The sequence below is a fragment of the Chrysemys picta genome, chromosome 8 (assembly GCF_011386835.1).
Source record: "Chrysemys picta bellii isolate R12L10 chromosome 8, ASM1138683v2, whole genome shotgun sequence".
Lineage (NCBI taxonomy): Eukaryota > Metazoa > Chordata > Testudines > Emydidae > Chrysemys > Chrysemys picta.
This window is the reverse complement of record NC_088798.1, coordinates 62,932,635-62,942,392: the sequence shown is the minus strand read 5'-3', so window position 1 is coordinate 62,942,392 and position 9,758 is coordinate 62,932,635.

Sequence of the window (9,758 nt, the reverse complement as noted above, 5' to 3'; positions counted from 1 at the left end):
GAGTAAGTGATACATACACAGAGGAATGCTCTATAGCTACAGTACAGGATTGTGAGTCAGGAGCTGCTGAGTTCCAATTACAGCCCTGGAACCAATTACTGTGTGACTGTCAGTAAGTCAATCTAACCTCTCTGCTGTAGTTTCCCCATCTAAAATAGGCCATCTTTACCCACCTCATAGGTGAGCTGTATGGACTAACTAATTAATGCTTATAAGTGATCCATCACAGTGCGAGAATTACACTGGTCTACAATTTTTGAGAAGTCATCTGCTTCAGAGATAAAATGTGCTATTTATTATGTATTTTGATGTGCTGAATTAAAATATGACAATTAAAACAACTGATTGGCTACTGTTTCTAAGATATTTAAATTTTTACATTTTATGTCTATGTATATTGTGTAGATAGTAGAGTTTTAATCATAAATGGTAAACCTAGGTCTTTTCATGTGTTTATGGTTGCTTTACATGATAATATTTCACCTGTCCTGTTTATGTAACACTTTAAAAATCAGCAAAAGGGTTATGTAAATAAAATTTATTATGAAACAAAAGGCAAAAAACTATTATGTACATAGTTTAGTCCTATTCAGTGTCTACTCAGCGCTTCTTGGCTTGTCTCTTGTATTAATTAAATGGAGCATCTCTTGTCACTGTCCAGCAATAGTCTGCAAGCATTGATGGGCTCCATTTGCCCTGATAGTGTTTCTCCATTGTTGCAATGTCCTGGTGAAATCGCTCGCTGTGTTCATCGCTCACTGCTCCGCAGTTCGGTGGAAAAAAATCTAGATGAGAGTGCAAAAAATGTATCTTTAGTGACATGTTGCAACCAAGGCTTTTGTATGCCTTGAGGAGGTTTTCCACCAACAACCTGTAGTTGTCTGCCTTGTTGTTTCTGAGAAAATTTATTGCCACTAACTGGAAGGCTTTCCATGCCGTCTTTTCCTTGCCACGCAGTGCATGGTCAAATGCATCATCTCGAAGAAGTTCACGAATCTGAGGACCAACAAAGACACCTTCCTTTATCTTAGCTTCACTTAACCTTGGAAATTTTCCACGGAGGTACTTGAAAGCTGCTTGTGTTTTGTCAATGGCCTTGACAAAGTTCTTCATCAAACCCAGCTTGATGTGTAATGGTGGTAACAAAATCTTCCTTGATTCAACAAGTGGTGGATGCTGAACACTTTTCCTCCCAGGCTCCAATGACTGTCGGAGTGGCCAATCTTTCTTGATGTAGTGGGAATCTCTTGCACAACTATCCCATTCGCAGAGAAAACAGCAGTACTTTGTGTATCCAGTCTGCAGACCAAGCAAGAGAGCAACAACCTTCAAATCGCCACAAAGCTGCCACTGATGTTGGTCATAGTTTATGCACCTCAAAAGTTGTTTCATGTTGTCATAGGTTTCCTTCATATGGACTGCATGACCAACTGGAATTGATGGCAAAACATTGCCATTATGCAGTAAAACAGCTTTAAGACTTGTCTTCGATGAATCAATGAACAGTCTCCACTCATCTGGATCGTGAACGATTTTGAGGGCTGCCATCACACCATCAATGTTGTTGCAGGCTACAAGATCACCTTCCATGAAGAAGAATGGAACAAGATCCTTTTGACGGTCACAGAACATGGAAACTCTAACATCACCTGCCAGGAGATTCCACGGCTGTAGTCTGGAGCCCAACAGCTCTGCCTTACTCTTGGGTAGTTCCAAATCCCTGACAAGGTCATTCAGTTCACCTTGTGTTATGAGGTGTGGTTGAGAGGAGGAGGATGGGAGAAAATGTGGGTCCTGTGACATTGATGGTTCAGGACCAGAAGTTTCATCCTCTTCCTCTTCCTCGTCTGACTCAAGTGAGAATGATTCTGGTGCATCAGGAACCGGCATAGATTTCCTTTTCCTGTTCAACCACTGATGAAGATTTGTTGCACAAGTGTTGCAGCATATGTGTGGGGCCCACCTCTTGTCCCAATCTCCAATTTTGCAGCCAAAATAAAGATGATAGGCTTTCTTATCCATAGTGGTTATACTGCGCTTTTGTGATGCAAAAGTCACTTCACCACCAACATAGCAGAAGTTATCTGCACTGTTCACACAGGTACAAGGCATCTCTGCTCACTTTGGCTAAACAGAAATGTGTCCCTTTGCAAAATCAAACACTGACAAATACGAGAGCACGACACTGTATGATTTCTAGAACTGATATAGGGCAATTTGTTCAACAGAGTGATGTAAGCTTCGTTATGATTGCATCATCCATGACTTCTAGGAATAACATGATGCAATTCTCAAAAAGAACAGGAGTACTTGTGGCAACTTAGAGACTAACAAATTTATTAGAGCATAAGCTTTCGTGGGGATGCAATTCATATCATGTATGACGCAATACCAGCTTCAGATTGCATCATTCATTGTTCTGTCTAAAAAGTAAGTACTGTCCAAACCCAGTCATAGATTTATTCATAGATCCAGTCAAAGATGTATTTTAGTCATTTCTGGTTTAAATTGAGATCCCTTCCCTTTATAACTCACTTATCCTCCGCCATTCCCAAGTCAAGGGTCGTATATACTGACCCAATAGCATATCTTGAAAACTAGAGCCAATCAACAATTTTAAGCATCATTTTCGTTCTCAGTGACCCAGAATTAGTAAAGTTTGAGTACATTTATTTCAGAAGCATTTTGGCTGTAGAGCAGTGTTATTACTAGTATTTTTAAATAGAGCCCTAAAATGTTTGATTTTCAAGGAAACTAATAATACATGGCACTTACTGTGGAGAGACCAAATACCCTCATTTTCTTGTCTTTGCTATTATGGTCAATTTTTCCTCCTCCAAGGCACTTGCATTCAAAGCCCAACTTTTCCATTTCAGGGTTTACTTTTTCAAATATATGATCTGCAAAATGAAGCCAGTTCAATCCATTAACCAGAACTCAGGTTTCACTTGGTGATTACTTCCAGTCCTCTCTTTTCAGCTACTTAGTAATTTTTTCCGGTTTCCTTGGGGAAGCTGGTAAGTGAAGGAAAAGACCCGTTGTTACTTACGCAGCTGGGCCTAGCAAATCCTAGAACAGTGGCTGCCGGTTCCACCGTCTCACCAAGTCAGAGGCTGCTCAGAAGTTCACGTTTCTGACTGAAATGTATCAGGGCTGGACACCAGAGCAAGTCGCTCCTCACCCGGCGCAGCCCCCTAACAGTTTGAGCCAGTAACCACCTTCATAACCCCGCCCCTAGTGGCACGAGCCAGTAACCACTGCCTTAGCACCGCTCCCTACTGGCGCAAGCCAGTAAAGGCCACTATAAGCACTCCCCTACCAGCACAACCCACCATCAGCCATCAGCCTCACCGCTTATTGGCATGGCCCCGCCTCCTAATAGTGCACGTCATAAGGTCACTACTACTCCGGCCGCTGCTGTCCCTCAGCCCTAACGACAGCCGTAGTCCCACCCTCTCCCTCATACAGGCTGGTAACGGTCCCTTCAGCCCGCCCTCTGCTTAGTGCACTTGGCGCATGTGCGGAGCAGCAGTGGTCGGACCGCTCTCAGTCCTGAGGGGTGGCTATGGCCGGGCAGCTAGAGTCAGTGCCCGCGGTGGAGATCGATCTGGACGGCACGTTCAAGTTGCTTTCAACTGCTGTCATGTGTATATCAAATGGAATGTCAAAACAAATTGCACCACAATTTTGCCTTAAACGGTGCAGAGTTTTTGCAATGATTATAAAAAGTAAATTGTTTACAAAAACTGGATTTTTTTGCCCCTGCAGTTCCCATTCGCCACAGTTCCTGGCCAATGGGAGCTGCGTAGCCTGTGCTTGGGGCAGGGGCAGCGTGCGGAGCCCCCTGGTTGCCCTACGTGTAGGAGCCGGAGGTGGGACATGCTGCTGCTTCTGGGAGCCGTCTTGAGCCACAGCAGGTAGGGAGCCTGCCTTAGCACCTCTGCGCCGCTGACTGAACTTTTAATGGCTCGGTCAGTGGTGCTGAACGGAGCTGCCAGGGTCCCTTTTTGACTGGGTGTTCCGATCGAAAATCGGACACCTGGCAACCCTAGCCACCATTGCGCTGCCCATCACTTCTGTCCCTCCCACAGCTCTAGCAGCTTTTCACCAAGTCTGTTGCTGAGGTTAGGAGCAGCAGAGCTGCCTTGAGCTGCTGCAACCATTTGTGCCCCTTCTGCTCCTGTGAGAACAATGTGGGCTCCTGAGGGGTGGAGGGAATTCTCCATTGGCAGAAAACCATTAGAGCTGGTGCCTATGCCAGATGACCCCACCACATCCTTTCATGAGGCCATCCCTTCCCTTAACTGACCAGTGCGTGTACAGCCCTGAGGGCCTTCCTACATCCTCCAACGATGTGGAGGGCCCTCGGGGTTGAATTTTTTTTATCTCCAAAATTGGTCAAATTTCCCTTAAGTCAGCATGTTTGTTTATTTCCCTATAGCAGGCATGCCATTTACTGAGCGTCCCCTCACGAATTATCATATACACTAAGGATGGGTAGGTGGAGTTCAAAAATCAAGAGAGAGTAAAAAACACAATATAACCCTTTTTAAAAAACAAAAACAAAAAGCTTTATGATTTTTGGGCCAATCTCATAATTTTGGGGAGTCTGATTCATGATTTTTGATCTCTTGAGATTGGCAATACTGAAATAATAATTATTTGCCTCTGAGTTACGGGTCACTTTTTCTAGCTGTTCTCTGTAACCATGAGAGCTAGAAACTTAAAAAAAACATTAAAACCTTGATTTCAGGAGATGGGTCCTTAAGAAATGCACCAAATGTCACAAGACATGCAATCAAATTGTGAAAGTTCACAATACTTTCCATTTGAAAAAATGGAATAAACATATTGAAGTTGCTTCTGTTTCATGGGTTTTACATGGATCAATATGGAGGTATTTTAAAATGTTTTTGTCAATATTTAAAAATATATGTATTTTTATGTTCTCTTTTTTTCATTCCTTCTCTTTTTCCTATCTTCCTTTTTTCTTTTTGTCTAGTAATTTTTGAAGAAGAATTTTTTTTCTTGGAAAATGACTTTGAAAAATAAAAGTAGAAAAAGGAAAGGAAAAATGAAACATATCAAAATATTTATAACAAACTTAAAACAATGTTTAAAATTATTTTATTTTATTTTTCAACTAAGATACTTTTTGTTAAAAAGGAAATGTGATCAGCTCTAATATGGAAACCCAGAGGTGACCTGCAAATGTTTGTTAAATGGGTGGGTTTGTGTTTCCCCCTGTTTATGATGGTTTTCAGTTTTGTAAAGATTTTTCCTTGTTTTTTTTTAACCTTCGAAATAGCCGGAGTGTCGGATTTTTCGGACACGTCTCAGAAATGTTTATTATGAACTCCTAAACAGAAAAGGAGCGAGAATGATAGTTCTTTAACAAATGCTTATGTTAATTAGTCATTCCCATTGCTAACCCCAAGTATTCCAAAGTCATGAGTCAGGCCTGAAGAAATTATGAGACTGGTTTAGAAATAATAAATTCTGGGTTCTATTTCTTTGCCTTCTGATTTTTGAAACTCTAGGTTATACACATTTTCAAGCTTTTCTCCACAACCACCATTTTTAAAAAATGAAAGCTGAGATTTTCATGTAATTATTGACTCCACATGCAGGGGTTTTAAGAGAAACACCAAATATTTCAAGACTTGTGATAAAATTGTGAGAGTTTGCAATGCTGCATTAAGGTTAAATAGGCATTAACAAAAACAAAGAGAGTTTTAAATTCTTGTACCTTTCAATTGCTCAGCTTTCCCTGACTTGGATCTTGTGATGTCACCACTACGAAAATTTCACTAGTTCTTTAGTCATCATTGACTAGAGTTTTCATTCCATCTTAGATAACATCTGAATTTATAATGTAAAAACAAGGCCGGAAAAATAAATAATAATTAGGAAAGCCTCATAGCTGACCTTTACACGTCATCAGGGGAGGCTCCAGGCACCAGCGCACCAAGCGCGTGCCTGGGGCGGCAAGCTGCGGGGGGCGGCCTGCTGGTCGCTGTGAGGATGGCAGTTAGGCTGCCTTCAGTGGCATGCCTGCTGGAGGTCCGCCGGTCCCGCGGCTTCGACAGCAATTCAACGGCGGGTACGCCGAAGGCGCGGGACCGGCGGACCTCCCGCAGGCATGCCGCCAAAGGCTGCCTCACTGCCGTGCTTGGGGCGGCAGAATACATAGAGCCACCCCTGCACGTCATAAGAAAGCTAAAAGAGTCATACACCTATTTTCCCCTCTTTATTTCCCCTCTATCTTTGATAAGAGAGGCCAAAAGATTTGTTAATGGCCACACAGTGAGTCAATAGAAAAAATCAAGAATAGGGTTCAGAAACTTCTTCTGACCAAGCTGATCTAAACAGTTGTATCCACTTCACTCGGTAATGAATTAGTTCCTTTTATTGTTCTCGTGTGATTTCCTGTTTGAATACTGAAAAAACACTCTCTTGTATATTCACATCAAATGCCTACTCAGAAAAGAAAAAGCCCTCAGAGCTTTCTTGCAAAGGGAAATTCCAAAATATGTTTAGGAGCATACTAAGAAATGCAATGTTTTCTTGTGTGATGCCACGCAAGCCTTATCTCACTAATCTTGGTTTCTGGTATTTGGCCCTTGTCTATCTTCTATGCTCATTTTGGGTCATTCCCTCTGCTTTGTTAATATCTATGTCTTGGAGTTGTTTGAAATTAATGTCTGTAAAGTGTTTTGAATACAAAATACTGTATAAGTATTAAGAAATTTATTATTATTATTTTCATTATTGAGGCAATATAATGCACTCCTTTTTTTTGGTATTCTCGATGGCCCTGATTGGGAATAGATAATGTGTTTGCACTCAGGAATAATGTGGATGTTCCTGGACTCTACGTTTTGCACAAGCTTTTCTTTCTTTCTCATTCTGACATTTGTGTGTTTCTACTGTTTGATAAGGTAGCCAGAGAAATAAGGAAACCAGTTGGACTGATCTACACTATACAAATTTGACTGCATTTGAACACAGTATGAACAATCAAGTTAGATGATGTACTACTGACCACTATAACATAGCATTTGTAGAGCACATGTCTGAACATTGTGTATCCTGGTCTACATTGACTGCTGAAGCATAGTCAGCATTGTGTCATCTAACTCAATTGCTCACAACCATGTTCCAAAAAAATACAGTTTTGTGGTTTTGTGCTGTAGACATAATCAAATATCTGTTTTCAACAACACAGGGGCAGGAGAGCCTTTTGAACCAAGTATATTAACTACATACAAGAATTAAAGAACTGTTTAAAATGCTCAATGTGTAGCCATGCAAATAGGATGGAAAAGAAAAAAAAATTAGGTACCCAGGGATCATGAACTTAATTGAATGAGTTCTGATGTAGAGATATAATTGTAAATATATTATACAAGGTATTGATGATTATTATTTACTCGCCCATTGATTTCAATGGAAGTGAAGAGCCTAAATACCTTTGAGAATCTGGGTCTTATTTATGAGTTCAGAGTGCCCTAATGTATGCTAGTTGCATCACAGAAGTAAGTGAAGACAGTCCTTGCCTGGAAAATCTTACGTCTAAGTTCAGGCATGGCACGTTAAAAAAGAATCATAAACCGACAGAGGAAGAGAAGAGGGGGAAGAATGGACATGGGTTGCTGTAGGAGCAGGATTTTATAATTGTACTATGAGAATTAATGTATGATTTGATTTCATCCTGCCAGCCACCCTTTTTGAATAGCAGAAAGGAATGACCCTCTAGGACATTGGTAGAAATGCATTTGACAGTATTTGCTATAAGGTCTTGCTTCTTGTATGTATTGCAAACTAAGTTGTATAAGGTTCTTTTGTAATCCCTTTAGTAACCATATAATCCTTTCCAAAATCTTATCCTAGTTGAAAGCCTCTGTAAAAGACTGTTTGTGTGAATGAGGAATGCATGCATCAGGAAAAGATAAGGTGTGAAGGCCATTGTTAACCAGATGGTCAAGAAAGAAGGAGCGAAGACACTTATCGAGATTTGTTGACACCAAAAGAACCATCAATGCGCATCCATGATTGAGGAAGGGCAGACTGACGACCCTGAGGTGAAGGCTGGCACCCCTAAAGACAATTGATTAAGTCGAAACCAGGACAGGATGACCCTCTCAGAGGTGTTTTTGGAATGTTAACGACAAAAGATACACCACTTAAGGAGTAACCCGTCAAAAACTGACACAGCAAAATCCATAGACTTCAATAGGGAAAAAAAGACTATAAGAACAGGGTGCTTGGCCATGGGACTTTGGGTTTGTCTTACCACACTCCAGGAGCATTGGATCACGACTGACAGAGCCCGGCTCCCCTCTGTGACCAATCTGGCTGGCCACTAGATTGATTCAGACTCTGGACTGGTAATGTGATATATGCCATCATATGCCTGCAATGCCCCTCTGCCATGTACATTGGCCAGACCAGACAGTCTCTACGTAAAAGAACAAATGGACACAATTCGGACATCAGGAATGGTAACATACAAAAGCCAGGAGGAGAACACTTCAATCTTCCTGGACATTCTGTAAGAGATTTAAAAGGAGCCATACTTAAACAAAAAAACTTCAGAAACAGGCTTCAAAGAGAAACTGCAGAACTAAAATACATTTGCAAATTTAACACCATTAATTTGGGCTTGAATAGGGACTGGGACTGGCTGGCTCACTACAAAAGCAACTTTCCCTCTCCTGGAATTGACACCCCCTCATCAATTATTGGTAGTGGACTATATCCACCCTGATTGAACTGGCCCTGTCTACACTGGTTTTCCACTTGTGAGGTAACTCCCTTCTCTTCATGTGTCAGTATAATAATGCCTGCATCTGTAATTTTCACTCCATGCATCTGAAGAAGTCAGGTTTTTACCCACGAAAGCGTATGCCCAAATAAATCGGGTAGTCTTTAAGGTGCAACCGGACTCCTTGTTTTTGTGGATACAGACTAACACGGGTACCCCCTGATACTTGAAGCGCATGGATATCTCTCTCATGAACTGGCTCTGGATACAGAGGCTGACACATCAAGGAGTCCCTGCGTTCAGACTTAGGATCTGATAGTCTCCTTTACATGCTGCCTTAAAAACATTTTCCACTTCTGGTGTCCGTGCTCTCGTGATTGGAGTGTTGTGGCCTGCAGCGTCCGCTGCAGTCATGCATGCATTCTGAGTGTTCTTGTGCCCCACACTGAGGGCATATAAGATGGAGCAGACCAGCCACCACTCAATTCCTTCTCATTCCCTCAGGCTACAAGAGAGAGCTGTTTGTTGTCCATTCCCTGTGACCTGATTAGTTTCTAAGTATGATTAGGTTACTTGTTTACCCATTGGCGATTAATTTTTGACAAGTTTCCCAGTAATGTTTTGTATATTTTACTCCCTGGGACTGGGGCTTAGAGATGACCAGTCTTAAATTCCCCGGATATGTACAGTCCCTCATGTGAAATCTCAACGTCCATTAAAGATGGGAACACTAGATGTCTTTTCTGTTTGGGAGAATCTCACATCCCCAGTAAATGTGTCATATATAAGTCCTTTTCCAAGAGGACCTTAAAATCAAAAGAGGCCTGTCTCCAGATGTTTCTACTCAATAGGTCTATGAGCCTGGCTTCAGATTTGGTGTCATTGACCCCTCTGTACAAGACCTTCCTGTCTCCAGTAGTGCTCCAATCAGCACAGGGTCTGACAGCTCCGGAGTCCCATCAGATATGCCTCCAGCTGCTTCCTCAGGAAA